Here is a 17,500-nt window from a genome sequence, read left to right as displayed (position 1 = left end):
CCTAACCCTCTCACATTACAACCCTAACCCTAACCCTCTCACATTACAACCCTAACCCTCTCACATTCCCACCCTAACCCTCTCACATTACAACCCTAACCCTAACCCTCTCACATTACAACCCTAACCCTCTCACATTACAACCCTAACCCTCTCACATTACCACCCTAACCCTCTCACATTACAGCCCTAACCCTCTCACATTACAACCCTAACCCTCTCACATTACAACCCTAACCCTCTCACATTACAACCCTAACCCTCTCACATTACAACCCTAACCCTAACCCTCTCACATTACAACCCTAACCCTCTCACATTACCACCCTTAACCCTCTCACATTACCACCCTAACCCTCTCACATTACAACCCTAACCCTCTCACATTACAACCCTAACCCTCTCACATTACCACCCTTAACCCTCTCACATTACCACCCTAACCCTCTCACATTACAACCCTAACCCTAACCCTCTCACATTACAACCCTAACCCTCTCACATTGCAACCCTAACCCTCTCACATTACAGCCCTAACCCTCTCACATTACAACCCTAACCCTCTCACATTACAACCATAACCCTAACCTTTAATGGCACAGGCAGGGAGCCCCGCCAACAGCGAGTTGCAGTAATCCAGACGGGAGATGACAAGTGCCTGGATTAGGACCTGCGCCGCTTCCTGTGTAAGGCAGGGTCGTACTCTGCGAATGTTGTAGAGCATGAACCTACAGGATCGGGTCACCGCCTTGATGTTAGCGGAGAACGACAGGGTGTTGTCCAGGGTCACGCCGAGGCTCTTAGCACTCTGGGAGGAGGACACAATGGAGTTGTCAACCGTGATGGCGAGATCATGGAACGGGCAGTCCTTCCCCGGGAGGAAGAGCAGCTCCGTCTTGCCGAGGTTCAGCTTGAGGTGGTGATCCGTCATCCACACTGATATGTCTGCCAGACATGCAGAGATGCGATTCGCCACCTGGTTATCAGAAGGGGGAAAGGAGAAGATGAATTGTGTGTCATCTGCATAGCAATGATAGGAGAGACCATGTGAGGATATGACAGAGCCAAGTGACTTGGTGTATAGCGAGAATAGGAGAGGGCCTAGAACTGAGCCCTGGGGGACACCAGTGGTGAGAGCACGTGGTGCGGAGATGGATTCTCGCCACGCCACCTGGTAGGAGCGACCTGTCAGGTAGGACGCAATCCAAGAGTGAGCCGCGCCGGAGATGCCCAACTCGGAGAGAGTGGAGAGGAGGATCTGATAGTTCACAGTATCAAAGGCAGCAGATAGGTCTAGAAGGATGAGAGCAGAGGAGAGAGAGTTAGCTTTAGCAGTGCGGAGAGCCTCCGTGACACAGAGAAGAGCAGTCTCAGTTGAATAACCAGTCTTGAAACCTGACTGATTTGGATCAAGAAGGTCATTCTGAGAGAGATAGCAAGAGAGCTGGCCAAGGACGGCACGTTCAAGAGTTTTGGAGAGAAAGGAAAGAAGGGATACTGGTTTGTAGTTGTTGACATCGGAGGGATCGAGTGTAGGTTTTTTGAGAAGGGGTGCAACTCTCGCTCTCTTGAAGACGGAAGGGACGTAGCCAGCGGTCAAGGATGAGTTGATGAGCGAGGTGAGGTAAGGGAGAAGGTCTCTGGAAATGGTCTGGAGACGAGAGGAGGGGATAGGGTCAAGCGGGCAGGTTGTTGGGCGGCCGGCCGTCACAAGTCGCAAGATTTCATCTGGAGAGAGAGGGGAGAAAGAGGTCAAAGCATAGGGTAGGGCAATGTGAGCAGGACCAGCGGTGTCGTTTGACTTAACAAACGAGGATCGGATGTCGTCAACCTTCTTTTCAAAATGGTTGACAAAGTCATCTGCAGAGAGGGAGGAGGGGGGGAGGATTCAGGAGGGAGGAGAAGGTGGCAAAGAGCTTCCTAGGGTTAGAGGCAGATGCTTGGAATTTAGAGTGGTAGAAAGTGGCTTTAGCAGCAGAAACAGAGGAAGAGAATGTAGAGAGGAGTGAGTGAAAAGATGCCAGGTCCACAGGGAGGCGAGTTTTCCTCCATTTTCGCTCGGCTGCCCGGAGCCCTGTTCTGTGAGCTCGCAATGAGTCGTCGAGCCACGGAGCAGGAGGGGAGGACCGAGCCGGCCTGGAGGATAGGGGACATAGAGAGTCAAAGGATGCAGAAAGGGAGGAGAGGAGGGTTGAGGAGGCAGAATCAGGAGATTGGTTGGAGAAGGATTGAGCAGAGGGAAGAGATGATAGGATGGAAGAGGAGAGAGTAGCGGGAGAGAGAGAGCGAAGGTTGCGACGGCGCGATACCATCTGAGTAGGGGCAGAGTCAGTAGTGTTGGAGGAGAGCTAGAGGGAAAAGGATACAAGGTAGTGGTCGGAGACTTGGAGGGGAGTTGCAGTGAGATTAGTAGAAGAACAGCATCTAGTAAAGATGAGGTCAAGCGTATTGCCTGCCTTGTGAAAGCAATCATGTTGCTTTCTCTGTGTCTGTGTATAGAACCCCTGAGTCCTTCTTTAAAATAGACTTCATGGTCGCTCTACTTTGACAGTGTTTTTTCATCCACACCCCCATCCACACGACGGATAACTCGCGTCATACCGTATAAGGTCCAGAGTTTTACCAGGTTAGGTTACCAGATCAGGAAAAAAACACAGACCCCAGGTCATTTTTTCCCGCCACACCACACTGGGACCTGTGGCGTCACCTCTGCAGGTTAGTCTCACTGAGATGAACAAGAGAGAGCCTTCCTAAACAGGACCCACAGAGATGAAGACACCTTTACAACATAAATCACAGTACAGTTTAAATCACACAGCAGTACAGTTTAAATCACACAGCAGTACAGTTTAAAATCACACAGCAGTACAGTTTAGACCAGTTTAAACCACACAGCAGTACAGTTTAAACCAGTTTAAAATCACACAGCAGTACAGTTTAAACCAGTTTAACCCACACAGCAGTACAGTTTAAACCACACAGCAGTACAGTTTAAATCACACAGCAGTACAGTTTAAATCACACAGCAGTACAGTTTAAACCAGTTTAAATCACACAGCAGTACAGTTTAAACCAGTTTAAATCACACAGCAGTACAGTTTAAACCAGTTTAAATCACACAGCAATACAGTTTAAACCAGTTTAAATCACACAGCAGTACAGTTTAAACCAGTTTAAATCACACAGCAATACAGTTTTAACCAGTTTAAATCACACAGCAATACAGTTTAAACCAGTTTAAACCACACAGCAGTACAGTTTAAACCACACAGCAGTACAGTTTAAACCAGTTTAAACCAGACAGCAGTACAGTTTAAACCAGTTTAAACCACACAGCAGTACAGCTTAAATCACACAGCAGTACAGCTTAAATCACACAGCAGTACAGCTTAAATCACACAGCAGTACAGTTTAAATCACACAGCAGTACAGCTTAAATCACACAGCAGTACAGCTTAAATCACACAGCAGTACAGTTTAAATCACACAGCAGTACAGTTTAAATCACACAGCAGTACAGTTTAAACCACACGGCAGTACAGTTTAAACCAGTTTAAACCACACAGCAGTACAGTTTAAACCAGTTTAAATCACACAGCAGTACAGTTTAAACCAGTTTAACCCACACAGCAGTACAGTTTAAACCACACAGCAGTACAGTTTAAATCACACAGCAGTACAGTTTAAATCACACAGCAGTACAGTTTAAACCAGTTTAACCCACACCGCAGTACAGTTTAAATCACACAGCAGTACAGTTTAAACCAGTTTAAATCACACAGCAGTACAATTTAAACCAGTTTAAATCACACAGCAGTACAGTTTAAACCAGTTTAAACCACACAGCAGTACAGTTTAAATAAATCACACAGCAGTACAGTTTAAATCACACAGCAGTACAGTTTAAATCACACAGCAGTACAGTTTAAACCAGTTTAAATCACACAGCAATACAGTTTAAACCAGTTTAAACCACACAGCAGTACAGTTTAAACCACACAGCAGTACAGTTTAAATCAGTTTAAACCAGACAGCAGTACAGTTTAAACCAGTTTAAACCACACAGCAGTACAGCTTAAATCACACAGCAGTACAGCTTAAATCACACAGCAGTACAGTTTAATAAGGATTCGCCCCTTTTTTCTATTTTCGCCTAAAATGACATACCCAAATCTAACTGCCTGTAGCTCAGGACCTGAAGCAAGGATATGCACATTCTTGGTACCATTTGAAAGGAAACACGTTGAAGTTTATGGAAATGTGAAAGGATTGTAGGAGAATATAACACATTAGATCTGGTAAAAGATAATACAAAGAAAAAAACAACTGTATTTTGTTCCATCATCATTGAAATGCAAGAGAAAGTCCATAATGTATTATTCCAGCCCAGGTGCAATTTAGATTTTGACCACTAGATGACAGCAGTGTACGTGCAACGTTTTAGACCGATTCAATAAACCATTGCATTTCTGTTCAAAATGTTGTATCAAGACTGCCCAAATGTGCCTGATTTGTTTATTAATAACTTTTCATGTTCAAAACTGTGCACTCTCCTCAAACAATAGCATGGTATTATTTCACTGTAATAGCTACTGTAAATTGGACAGTGTAGTTAGATTAACAAGAATTTAAGCTTTCTGCCAATATCAGATATGTCTATGTCCTGGGAAATGTTCCTGTTACTTACAACCTCATGCTAATTGCATTAGCCTACGTTAGCTCAACCGTCCCGTGGAGGGGGACCCACCGATCCCGAACACAGAGAACTACAGTTTAAAACATACTCATCATTGAACAGCAGGATGGTTTTGGAAAGTGTGGTACAACTAGAGGTCAAAACTCATCTGGCCTCATTCCCTTCTGTCACGTCCTGACCATAGTAAGATGTTATTTTCTATGGTAGAGTAGGTCAGGGCGTGACAGGGGGTGTTTTGTTCTATGTTTTCTATATCTATGTTTAGTTCTAGTTTTCTATTTCTATGTTGGTTTTTTTGGGGGGTTGATCTCCAATTGGAGGCAGCTGGTCCTCGTTGTCTCCAATTGGAGATCATATTTAAGTAGGGTTTTTTTCTTCCTGGGTTTTGTGGGTGATTATAGTTTGAGTAGTGTTTGTTTCTCTCTGCTTCACGCTTTGTTGTTTTGTTATTTCATTATTTAAAACTTTCACGGATTAAATAAAATGTGGAACTACAACCACGCTGCACTTTGGTCCGATCCTTTCGACAGCCGTGACACCTCCAGTGACTGCCTGGGTGGGTGAAGGTCGGGGGGTGTCCCTGCCTTCCCTCCAGTGACTGGCTGGGTGGGTGTGGGTCTGGGGTGTCCCTGCCTTCCCTCCAGTGACTGGCTGGGTGGGTGAAGGTCGGGGGGTGTCCCTGCCTTCCCTCCAGTGACTGGCTGGGTGGGTGAAGGTCGGGGGGTGTCCCTGCCTTCCCTCCAGTGACTGGCTGGGTGGGTGAAAGTCGGGGGTGTCCCTGTCTTCCCTCCAGTGACTGGCTGGGTGGGTGAAGGTCGGGGGTGTCCCTGCCTTCCCTCCAGTGACTGGCTGGGTGGGTGAAGGTCGGGGGTGTCCCTGCCTTCCCTCCAGTGACTGGCTGGGTGGGTGAAGGTCGGGGGGTGTCCCTGCCTTCCCTCCAATGACTGGCTGGGTGGGTGAAGGTCGGGGGGAGTCCTTGCATTCTCCACATTGACTGGAGTGGGAGTCTCAAATGGGGCTCTGGTTAAATGTATTGCACTATCTAGGGAACACGGGTGCTATTTGGGACACAGGCCGGGTAATATGCTGGGTGTCCCTGCATTCTCCACAGTGGCTAGGTTACTGTATATACCATAGTACCATTAAGCTGGTTTGGGGGGAAACCTCTCTGTTGAATGGAAATCATTTTTTAAGGGTTGAGAGTTTGAAATACATTTTATTCCCTCCTCTCCATTCAGCCAAGTGGACTTTAATTCCTAGTCTCGGAATCTCAATAAGAAGATTTATGGTCAATTATTAAATAGGTTGGCTCTGAATTTCTCAGTAATAAACAAAGCAGGCTAGAAAATCATGGTAAATCATTCATTCACACGATAAATACATGATCAACTTTAAAGCAGTGCACATTCATTATGTTAAACTAGTCAGAACAGTAATCATTGTGTTATAAACTAGTCAGAACAGTAATCATTGTGTTAAACTAGTCAGAACAGTAATCATTGTGTTAAACTAGTCAGAACAGTAATCATTGTGTTAAACTAGTCTTCCAAGGTTAATATATGTTTGAAATGGTGACTGTATTTGTTCTGTTTGTCAGAGCTACTGATCCCTTCAGAGAAATTATCCCCTGTTTGGTTTCACATAGAATAGAGGACGATTAATACAACCCTCTCTCTTCTTCTCTTTAATACAACCCTCTCGCTCTCTCTTCTCTTTAATACAACTCTCTCTCTCTTCTCTTTAATACAACCCTCTCTCTTCTTCTTCTCTCTTCTTCTCTTTAATACAACTCTCTCTCTTCTTCTCTTTAATCCAACCCTCTCTCTCTTCTTCTCTTTAATACAACCCTCTCTCTCTTCTTCTCTCTTCTTCTCTTTAATACAACTCTCTCTCTCTCTCTTCTTCTCTTTAATCCAACCCTCTCTCTCTTCTTCTCTTTAATACAACCCTCTCTCTTCTTCTTCTCTTTAATACAACCCTCTCTCTTCTTCTTCTCTCTTCTTCTCTTTAATACAACTCTCTCTCTTCTTCTCTTTAATCCAACCCTCTCTCTCTTCTTCTCTTTAATACAACCCTCTCTCTTCTTCTTCTCTTTAATACAACCCTCTCTCTTCTTCTTCTCTTTAATACAACCCTCTCTCTCTTCTTCTCTCTTCTTCTCTTTAATACAACTCTCTCTCTCTCTTCTTCTCTTTAATCCAACCCTCTCTCTCTTCTTCTCTTTAATACAACCCTCTCTCTTCTTCTTCTCTTTAATACAACCCTCTCTCTCTTCTTCTCTCTTCTTCTCTTTAATACAACTCTCTCTCTCTCTTCTTCTCTTTAATCCAACCCTCTCTCTCTTCTTCTCTTTAATACAACCCTCTCTCTTCTTCTTCTCTTTAATACAACCCTCTCTCTTCTTCTTCTCTTTAATACAACCCTCTCTCTCTTCTTCTCTCTTCTTCTCTTTAATACAACTCTCTCTTCTTCTCTCTTCTTCTCTTTAATACAACCCTCTCTCTCTTCTTCTCTCTTCTTCTCTTTAATACAACCCTCTCTCTTCTTCTTCTCTTTAATACAACCCTCTCTCTCTTCTTCTCTCTTCTTCTCTTTAATACAACTCTCTCTCTCTTCTCTCTTCTTCTCTTTAATACAACTCTCTCTCTTCTTCTCTTTAATACAACCCTCTCTCTCTTCTTCTCTCTTCTTCTCTTTAATACAACTCTCTCTCTTCTTCTCTTTAATACAACTCTCTCTCTCTTCTTCTCTCTTCTTCTCTTTAATACAACTCTCTCTCTCTTCTTCTCTTTAATCCAACCCTCTCTCTCTCTCTTCTTCTCTTAAAAAAACCCCTCTCTCTCTCTCTCTCTTCTTCTTCTCTTTAATCCAACCCTCTCTCTCTCTCTCTTCTCTTTAATACAACCCTCTCTCTCTCTCTCTCTCTCTCTCGCTTATTCTCTCTCCTTCTCTTCAATACAACCCTCTCTCTCTCTCTCTTCTTCTCTTTAATCCAACCCTCTCTTTCTCTCTCTCTGTCCGTCTTGCTTTCTCATCCTCTCTCTCCCTTCCCAGCCTGTGCTGCTGTAGTACAGATTATCAGAGTAGATAGAAGACAAAGCTCCTGTCTCCCTGTAACGTCTCCCCGTTGATGTGAACAAGGCAGCAGAACAAGGCAGCATGTTTATATCATAATGTGTTTGTTTGTGGTTAAATCCTGCCCTCCAGGGCACCGTGCTGCTCAGTACTCAGCCCTGCAGCTCCACAGTACGGACGCATCCCAAATGGCACCCTATTCCCTACATAGTGCACTACTCTCAACCCGAGCCTTACGGGCATTATAAAGGGAACAGGGAACCATTTGGGACGTAGGATGGAGCCATTAGAAGCAGCAGCTGTTTGACACAGAGCTTGATAGCAACTCATACATATTCATTTCTGGCTTATTGAGAGGATCAGTGGGCGGAGTCAGACACAAAAACACATTCTGGTTCTCAGCCACCTCTCTCTCTCTCTCTCTCTCTCTCTCTCTCTCTCTCTCTCTCTCTCTCTCTCTCTCTCTCTCTCTCTCTCTCTCTGCTTTAAGCCAGGGCTGAATCAACCACGCGTTCTGTTTCAGCTGGATGTGTCCAGACATCAGAAGGAGGAGCGTAGCCACAGTGCAGGTGAATCAACCACGCGTTCTGTTTCAGCTGGATGTGTCCAGACATCAGAAGGAGGAGCGTAGCCACAGTGCAGGTGAATCAACCACGCGTTCTGTTTCAGCTGGATGTGTCCAGACATCAGAAGGAGGAGCGTAGCCATAGTGCAGGTGTGTGTTGGCAGTGGGCACAGAGCTCTACGGCTTGCTGTGCTGGGATTGGTTAGCGGACGGTCATGTGGAGCAAGTCTCTGATGTCACTGCATCGTCTAGGAGCTCAGTACCAATCAGAGAGTGTTGGGGGGGAATTATAGTTTGGCGTGGCTGGTATGAGGTGTCATGGGTGTTGGTGTGTGTTTGTGTTTGTGTTGAGCTAGTGCTGATGGTTTTGGAGAACAGTCCCCAGGCTAGATGGTAAGCCAATAGGGAGCCAGCCATTCAAACCCACTACTGAACACTGTGCTGTTCCTCATCCCTCCACCGGGTGTCAGGCTTTCTCTAGATTTTACCCCAGCCAGCTCCGAGGGGCATCAGAATGTCATGCTGTTCAATGTATTCCTGTCATGAAGTGATCTGAACAGGACAGAGAATGGCACTGTTGCCAGACGACAGGACTGTTGCCGGACGACAGGACTGTTGCCGGACGACAGGACTGCTGCCGGACGACAGGACTGCTGCCGGACGACAGGACTGTTGCCGGACGACAGGACTGCTGCCGGACGACAGGACTGCTGCCGGACGACAGGACTGCTGCCGGACGACAGGACTGTTGCCGGACGACAGGACTGCTGCCGGACGACAGGACTGTTGCCGGACGACAGGACTGTTGCCAGACGACAGGACTGTTGCCGGACGACAGGACTGCTGCCGGACGACAGGACTGTTGCCGGACGACAGGACTGCTGCCAGACGACAGGATGTGAACAGCCATGTCAGGGAGTGTAAAGACAAAACACATGTGAATTTACCATGTGATAATCTTTTAGCATCATTGGTCTATGATCCTGGTTATCAAAACAATCTATGTATTCATGTTTTGACCGCGTGTCACTTATTTTCAGACGTTATTCACCAAAATGTTTTTCCCATTTTCCGGGCAGTGAGGAAACAGCAATCAGAAGCAATGTGTGATCCCTGTTATATCACAGAAGGAAAGGTTTTACCAGTAGGGGTCACTACTACACTGATGAAGGTTTTACCAGTAGGGGTCTCTACTACACTACATTGGTTATAAGAAGTGGCTGATGATAGCTCATCCTGTTCTTTAATGCGAATGTCTGTCTGTCTGTCTGTCTGTCTGTCTGTCTGTCTGTCCGCCCGTCCGTCTGTCCGCTCTGACTGACTCACCTCCAATAGCTCAAATCTACTTCCCAAATGACACCCTATTCCCTATATAGTGCACTTCTTTTAACCAGGGCCGATAGGGGGATAGGGGACAGACAGATCAAATCAAATGTATTTATAGAGCCCTTCGTACGTCAGCTGATATCTCAAAGTGCTGTACAGAAACCCAGCCTAAAACCCCAAACAGCAAGCAATGCAGGTGTAGAAGCACAGTGGCTAGGAAAAACTCCCTAGGAAAAACTCCCTAGAAAGGCCAAAAACCTAGGAAGAAACCTAGAGAGGAACCAGGCTATGAGGGGTGGCCAGTCCTCTTCTGGCTGTGCAGGGTGGATATTATAACAGAACATGGTCAAAATGTTAAAATGTCAGACTGACACACATCAGTCAGCTGTCCATCACGGCACAGGGAAAAATGGACACACACACAGACACACACACACACACACACACACACACACACACACACACACACACACACACAGAGTTTTTCAGAGAGATATCAGTCAGCTGTCCATCACTGCACAGGGAAAGACCAGGATATTAAAAAGGGTAGAGATGGATGCACAGGAGGCTGGTATTTAAAGAAGTAGAAGGTTGGAAGCAGAGGACAGCTGAGAACATTTGACTGACACGGGCCAGACGGTCTGCCAGATCTGAAGAACGTCTCACTGCTGGGTGATAGAGGGAGACGGGCCAGACGGTCTGCCAGATCTGAAGAACGTCTCACTGCTGGGTGATAGAGGGAGACGGGCCAGACGGTCTGCCAGATCTGAAGAACGTCTCACTGCTGGGTGATAGAGGGAGACGGGCCAGACGGTCTGCCAGATCTGAAGAACGTCTCACTGCTGGGTGATAGAGGGAGACGGGCCAGACGGTCTGCCAGATCTGAAGAACGTCTCACTGCTGGGTGATAGAGGGAGACGGGCCAGACGGTCTGCCAGATCTGAAGAACGTCTCACTGCTGGGTGATAGAGGGAGACGGGCCAGACGGTCTGCCAGATCTGAAGAACGTCTCACTGCTGGGTGATAGAGCGAGACGGGCCAGACGGTCTGCCAGATCTGAAGAACGTCTCACTGCTGGGTGATAGAGGGAGACGGGCCAGACGGTCTGCCAGATCTGAAGAACGTCTCACTGCTGGGTGATAGAGGGAGACGGGCCAGACGGTCTGCCAGATCTGAAGAACGTCTCACTGCTGGGTGATAGAGGGAGACGGGCCAGACGGTCTGCCAGATCTGAAGAACGTCTCACTGCTGGGTGATAGAGGGAGACGGGCCAGACGGTCTGCCAGATCTGAAGAACGTCTCACTGCTGGGTGATAGAGGGAGACGGGCCAGACGGTCTGCCAGATCTGAAGAACGTCTCACTGCTGGGTGATAGAGGGAGACGGGCCAGACGGTCTGCCAGATCTGAAGAACGTCTCACTGCTGGGTGATAGAGGGAGACGGGCCAGACGGTCTGCCAGATCTGAAGAACGTCTCACTGCTGGGTGATAGAGGGAGACGGGCCAGACGGTCTGCCAGATCTGAAGAACGTCTCACTGCTGGGTGATAGAGGGAGACGGGCCAGACGGTCTGCCAGATCTGAAGAACGTCTCACTGCTGGGTGATAGAGGGAGACGGGCCAGACGGTCTGCCAGATCTGAAGAACGTCTCACTGCTGGGTGATAGAGGGAGACGGGCCAGACGGTCTGCCAGATCTGAAGAACGTCTCACTGCTGGGTGATAGAGGGAGACGGGCCAGACGGTCTGCCAGATCTGAAGAACGTCTCACTGCTGGGTGATAGAGGGAGACGGGCCAGACGGGCTGTCAGGTCGGATTGCAGAGAAGAGAAATGTGCGATATTAGCAAAGAAAATAATGTAAATGTTGGTTACTGTAGGTCTATAGATAAACAAACTGGGGTAATACAAGCAGAACAATAAGGTAAATATTTGGCATTGAACCAACACAGTTATGATATCCAGAGTCTAGGTAGAGTTGTGGTATTGATCCTATATAACGGAGACCAGAGGTAGAGTTGTGGTATTGATCCTATACAACAGAGGTAGAGTTATGGTATTGATCCTATATAACGGAGAACAGAGGTAGAGTTATGGTATTGATCCTATACAACAGAGAACAGAGGTAGAGTTGTGGTATTGATCCTATACAACAGAGAACAGAGGTAGAGTTATGGTATTGATCCTATACAACAGAGGTAGAGTTATGGTATTGATCCTATACAACAGAGAACAGAGGTAGAGTTATGGTATTGATCCTATACAACGGAGAACAGAGGTAGAGTTATGGTATTGATCCTATACAACAGAGGTAGAGTTATGGTATTGATCCTATACAACAGAGGTAGAGTTATGGTATTGATCCTATACAACGGAGAACAGAGGTAGAGTTATGGTATTGATCCTATACAACGGAGAACAGAGGTAGAGTTATGGTATTGATCCTATACAACGGAGAACAGAGGTAGAGTTATGGTATTGATCCTATACAACAGAGGTAGAGTTATGGTATTGATCCTATACAACAGAGGTAGAGTTATGGTATTGATCCTATACAACGGAGAACAGAGGTAGAGTTATGGTATTGATCCTATACAACGGAGAACAGAGGTAGAGTTATGGTATTGATCCTATACAACGGAGAACAGAGGTAGAGTTATGGTATTGATCCTATACAACAGAGGTAGAGTTATGGTATTGATCCTATACAACAGAGGTAGAGTTATGGTATTGATCCTATACAACGGAGAACAGAGGTAGAGTTGTGGTATTGATCCTATACAACAGAAAACAGAGGTAGAGTTATGGTATTGATCCTATACAACAGAGGTAGAGTTATGGTATTGATCCTATACAATGGAGAACAGAGTCAGTATGTTTCTGTAGGCTACAGGTCCAGTATGTTTCTATAGGCTACAGGACCAGTATGTTTCTGTAGGCTACAGGACCAGAATGTTTCTGTAGGCTACAGGACCAGAATGTTTCTATAGGCTACAGGACCAGTATGTTTCTGTAGGCTACAGGACCAGTATGTTTCTGTAGGCTACAGGACCAGTATGTTTCTGTAGGCTACAGGACCAGTATGTTTCTACAGGCTACAGGACCAGTATGTTTCTACAGGCTACAGGACCAGTATGTTTCTGTAGGCTACAGGGCCAGTATGTTTCAGTAGGCTATAGGACCACTATGTTTCTATAGGCTACAGGACCAGAATGTTTCTATAGCCTACAGGGCCAGTATGTTTCTATAGCCTACAGGGCCAGAATGTTTCTGTAGGCTACAGGACCAGAATGTTTCTGTAGGCTACAGGACCAGTATGTTTCTATAGGCTACAGGACCAGAATGTTTCTATAGGCTACAGGACCAGAATGTTTCAGTAGGCTACAGGACCAGTATATTTCTATAGGCTACAGGACCAGTATGTTTCTATAGGCTACAGGACCAGTATGTTTCTATAGGCTACAGGACCAGAATGTTTCAGTAGGCTACAGGACCAGTATATTTCTATAGGCTACAGGACCAGTATGTTTCTATCGGCTACAGGACCAGTATGTTTCAGTAGGCTACAGGACCAGTATGTTTCTGTAGGCTACAGGACCAGTATATTTCTATAGGCTACAGGACCAGAATGTTTCTATAGGCTACAGGACCAGTATGTTTATATAGCCTACAGGACCAGTATGTTTCTATAGCCTACAGGACCAGTATGTTTCTATAGCCTACAGGACCGGTATGTTTCTGTAGGCTACAGGACCAGTATGTTTCTATAGGCTACAGGACCAGTATGTTTCTATAGGCTACAGGACCAGTATGTTTCTATAGGCTACAGGACCAGTATGTTTCTATAGGCTACAGGACCAGAATGTTTCTATAGGCTACAGGACCAGTATGTTTCTATAGGCTACAGGACCAGTATGTTTCTGTAGGCTACAGGACCAGTATGTTTCTGTAGGCTACAGGACCAGAATGTTTCTGTAGACTACAGGACCAGTATGTTTCTATAGGCTACAGGACCGGTATGTTTCTGTAGGTGCGACCTTCCTTGTCCCGTCCCTCCAGTCCGTGAGTCGACACAGGAAGGAGTAATGGATGGATAGTCATTTTATTTCCAAAGCTGCGATCACGGGACACACACAGCATGGAGGAATGAAGAGTAGTAGACGGGATATAACAGCCCTCCTAAAGATGAATTCTCCATTTAGCTACCAACTTCAAAGAGGGAATTTTTAGCTAGCATAAAACCCACATGGCAAAAATGAGCTTCGACAAAAAATTTTTTTATTTTTATTTCACCTTTATTTAACCAGGTAGGCTAGTTGAGAACAAGTCCTTTATTTAACCAGGTAGGCTAGTTGAGATCAAGTCCTTTATTTAACCAGGTAGGCTAGTTGAGAACAAGTCCTTTATTTAACCAGGTAGGCAAGTTGAGAACAAGTTCTCATTTAAAACTGCGACCTGGCCAAGATAAAGCAAAGCAGTGTGACAACATACAACAACACAGAGTTACACATGGAGTAAAACAAACATACAGTCAATAATACAGTAGAAAAACAAATAGAAAATAAAAAATGTCGTCATGAAATACACTAGAGTGCAGCCTACTGAGGGCCTACTCATCGTTAGACATAGAAGACTTCCTGCTTTCACCACCAACCAACCTCTTTTAGCACAAATAGAATAATAAACCTGAAGTCCCGCTGAGCAAGTTGTCCATCGAGACAGCATATAATTGCAATATTTGGAGATTTCAGACAGCCATCTACATTTCCCCTTCTTGTTATAAAGTCAAATATTTTCTGTCTTTTAGACATTCACTTCCTTGTAATCAGGGGAGAAGAAGAATATAACACTGGACTTACTTTCGTTTTCTTACCATTTTTAATTCCTACTTTTTCTTTCTTCCCCATATCGGACTACTGGTTTGATTGAATACCACAGGAGGACTCTGTTTGAGCATGCGCATTACCCTGTCAGCATGGAAGAGGAAGTTTAGTTCCAGAAACACCTGAGCAGAACATGTCTCCTATTCAAACCGCTACGGAGGTAAGGGTCATATTTCATTGTTCTTAGTAGGATCATGGCGTTGTTCTCATGTTGTGTTTCGGGTCAGAATAGTTAGAAAACTAACGTTATTTTAATCCGTTATCAAGGAGTTGTGTCCAGGTGTAGTTGAGAATCAATCGCACACGCGGAATGTTTCCGTCCTTCACGCCTTTTTCCGTAGTCTCGTCCGTTTTTTACCGGATTTAATAAAGGATTCTTCTCTTCCAGTTGTGTTCCAGTCTGGTTTAATACAGGAATAATAGTGTGTAGGAGACTGTGCATGTTAAACTGAACGGACAGAACAGGAGCCCATCTGCTCAGGTCGTCTAGTTATTCTGTGTTATGAGAAAACATTGAAAGACGTGAGACTTTTGTACTGAAGTAAAGTTGGTTTTATAGTCACACATTCATCACGCATTCGACCAAAAAAATACATTTAAAAATGTAAAAAAATCAATAACTAATTCACCGTTTGTCACAGAATCATCAAGCTAGATATGATTTGTTTTTTATAAATGTCTAGTATACTTTTACAACTTTTTTGGTTTTGAGTAGAAATTCCAGTTTTGACTTGATAGAAAAACATCAAATCTATAAAATCAATAACTAATTCACTGTTTGTCACAGAGATGGAAACCATTCAGCTTGTTTGGGGATGACGACAAAGGACTTCAACAAAGACAAAATAGAAAATAATTGAAGGGGCCTGTTTGCTGTTAAATTATATATATATAATATATATATATATAAATGACTGTTGTGCCTTGTAACTACTTTAACATGTGGAACTGTTGCACTAACAATACAAACATTACTTTGGCATACCATTTAAGATGGAAAACATTGTACAATTTTTATGTAAATATTGTCTAATTTCATATAGAACAAATTGCACTTGAAATTAAACATTTATTTTAAAAAGTTATTGCAAATAAATGCATATTGTCTCCGAAAAAAAGTGAAAATCACTGAATTAGTTATTGATTTGTTCATCTTTTAAAATGCAATATTTGAGATTTTATTTATTTCTTCAAAACTGGAATTTTTCATTGAAAACGAAAGTTGTGAGAGTAAGCTAGACATTTCATAGAATAAATCATACATCGTTTGATGTTTCTGCGACAAACGGTGAATTAGTTATTGATTTATACGTTTTGAAATGGCTTTTAGCGAATGTCTGTTCGAATGTATGAAATATAAAACCAACTTTTACCTCTGATATTTGCCTAGTTACTTATGTGGCTACTTGGATCAAAAACAACAGGAGTCGCACACAAGCTGATTTTTTAAAAATGAAACCCTTTCCCAGCATGCAATGTAGATGAGGAAAAGATTGTTCTCCTTTAGTGGGATCATTTCCATCATCCCTGTCAACAGGTTTATATAATTTCTGTATCCTCCGGGTAACCATTTTATAAATTCACCACTCAACTGATGTTAAACCTTCCTACAGTTCATTACAGATTGTAAACCAGATCATGTGATATAACCAAAGACTTTGTTTGTCCATTACTGGGCGTTACATTAAACCCGTACCAACCCGCCGCCAGAGAGTTGAACTAACATGCAGAACGGACCGTGTGTTGTTGTCCACCCACACCAGACGCTGTCAGGACACGCAGCTGGAAATATCAAAACCGGGATTAAACATTGGGTTGTTATTTTACCTGAAATGCACAAGGTCCTCTACTCTGACAATTAATCCACAGATAAAAAAACCAGTCAACCATTTCTAGTCGTCTCTCCTCTTCAGTCTTCTTCTGTGGACTTTATATGGCGGTTGGCAAACAACTTTAAGGTGCATTATCACCACCAGCTGGACTGGAGACCTCAGTTCATCTTTCAATCACCCACGTGGGTATATGCTCCTAACATCCAATGAGGAGATGGTATATGCTACTAACATCCAATGAGGAGATGGCATGTGGGTATATGCTCCTAACATCCAATGAGGAGATGGTATATGCTCCTAACATCCAATGAGGAGATGGCATGTGGGTATATGCTCCTAACATCCAATGAGGAGATGGCATGTGGGTATATGCTCCTAACATCCAATGAGGAGATGGCATGTGGGTATATGCTCCTAACATCCAATGAGGAGATGGCATGTGGGTATATGCTCCTAACATCCAATGAGGAGATGGTATATACTCCTAACATCCAATGAGGAGATGGCATGTGGGTATATGCTCCTAACATCCAATGAGGAGATGGTATATGCTCCTAACATCCAATGAGGAGACGGCATGTGGGTATATGATCCTAACATCCAATGAGGAGATGGCATGTGGGTATATGCTCCTAACAACCAATGAGGAGATGGCATGTGGGTATATGCTCCTAACATCCAATGAGGAGATGGCATGTGGGTATACGCTCCTAACATCCAATGAGGAGATGGCATGTGGGTATATGCTCCTAACAACCAATGAGGAGATGGCATGTGGGTATATGCTCCTAACATCCAATGAGGAGATGGGAGAAGCGGGACTTGCAGCGCATCAAGCGTAAAGAGAGAGAGCAGTGTGGGTGTGAAGATTGAATAACATATTATGTGTAGATTTATTTTGCGTCGCTCGAGTCGTGTGCGGTGTGGTCAGCCTGTTACATACAGTGTTTCCTGTAAAACCCCCAGTAATGGACACCACAAATCTTTGGTTATATCATGTTAAGTGGCCTAGAATCTATAGCTGGCCTACAGTATGTGCAGTCAGCCTCCAGGTGTACTGGGTAGGGTCCCACAGTCAACCCCCAGGTGTACTGGGTAGGGTCCCACAGTCAACCCCCAGGTGTACT

General features: G+C 44.6%; 1 pseudogene; it reads left to right on the top strand.

Annotated features, from left to right (window-relative positions):
- The first annotated feature begins 8,391 nt into the window (after nt 1-8,391).
- LOC123728297 (rho GTPase-activating protein 8-like) overlaps nt 8,392-17,500 on the top strand; it is a 124,181-nt pseudogene continuing 115,072 nt past the window's right edge.

The sequence above is a fragment of the Salmo salar genome, chromosome ssa17 (assembly GCF_905237065.1).
Source record: "Salmo salar chromosome ssa17, Ssal_v3.1, whole genome shotgun sequence".
NCBI lineage: Eukaryota > Metazoa > Chordata > Actinopteri > Salmoniformes > Salmonidae > Salmo > Salmo salar.
This window is presented reverse-complemented; position numbering and strand designations above follow the sequence as displayed.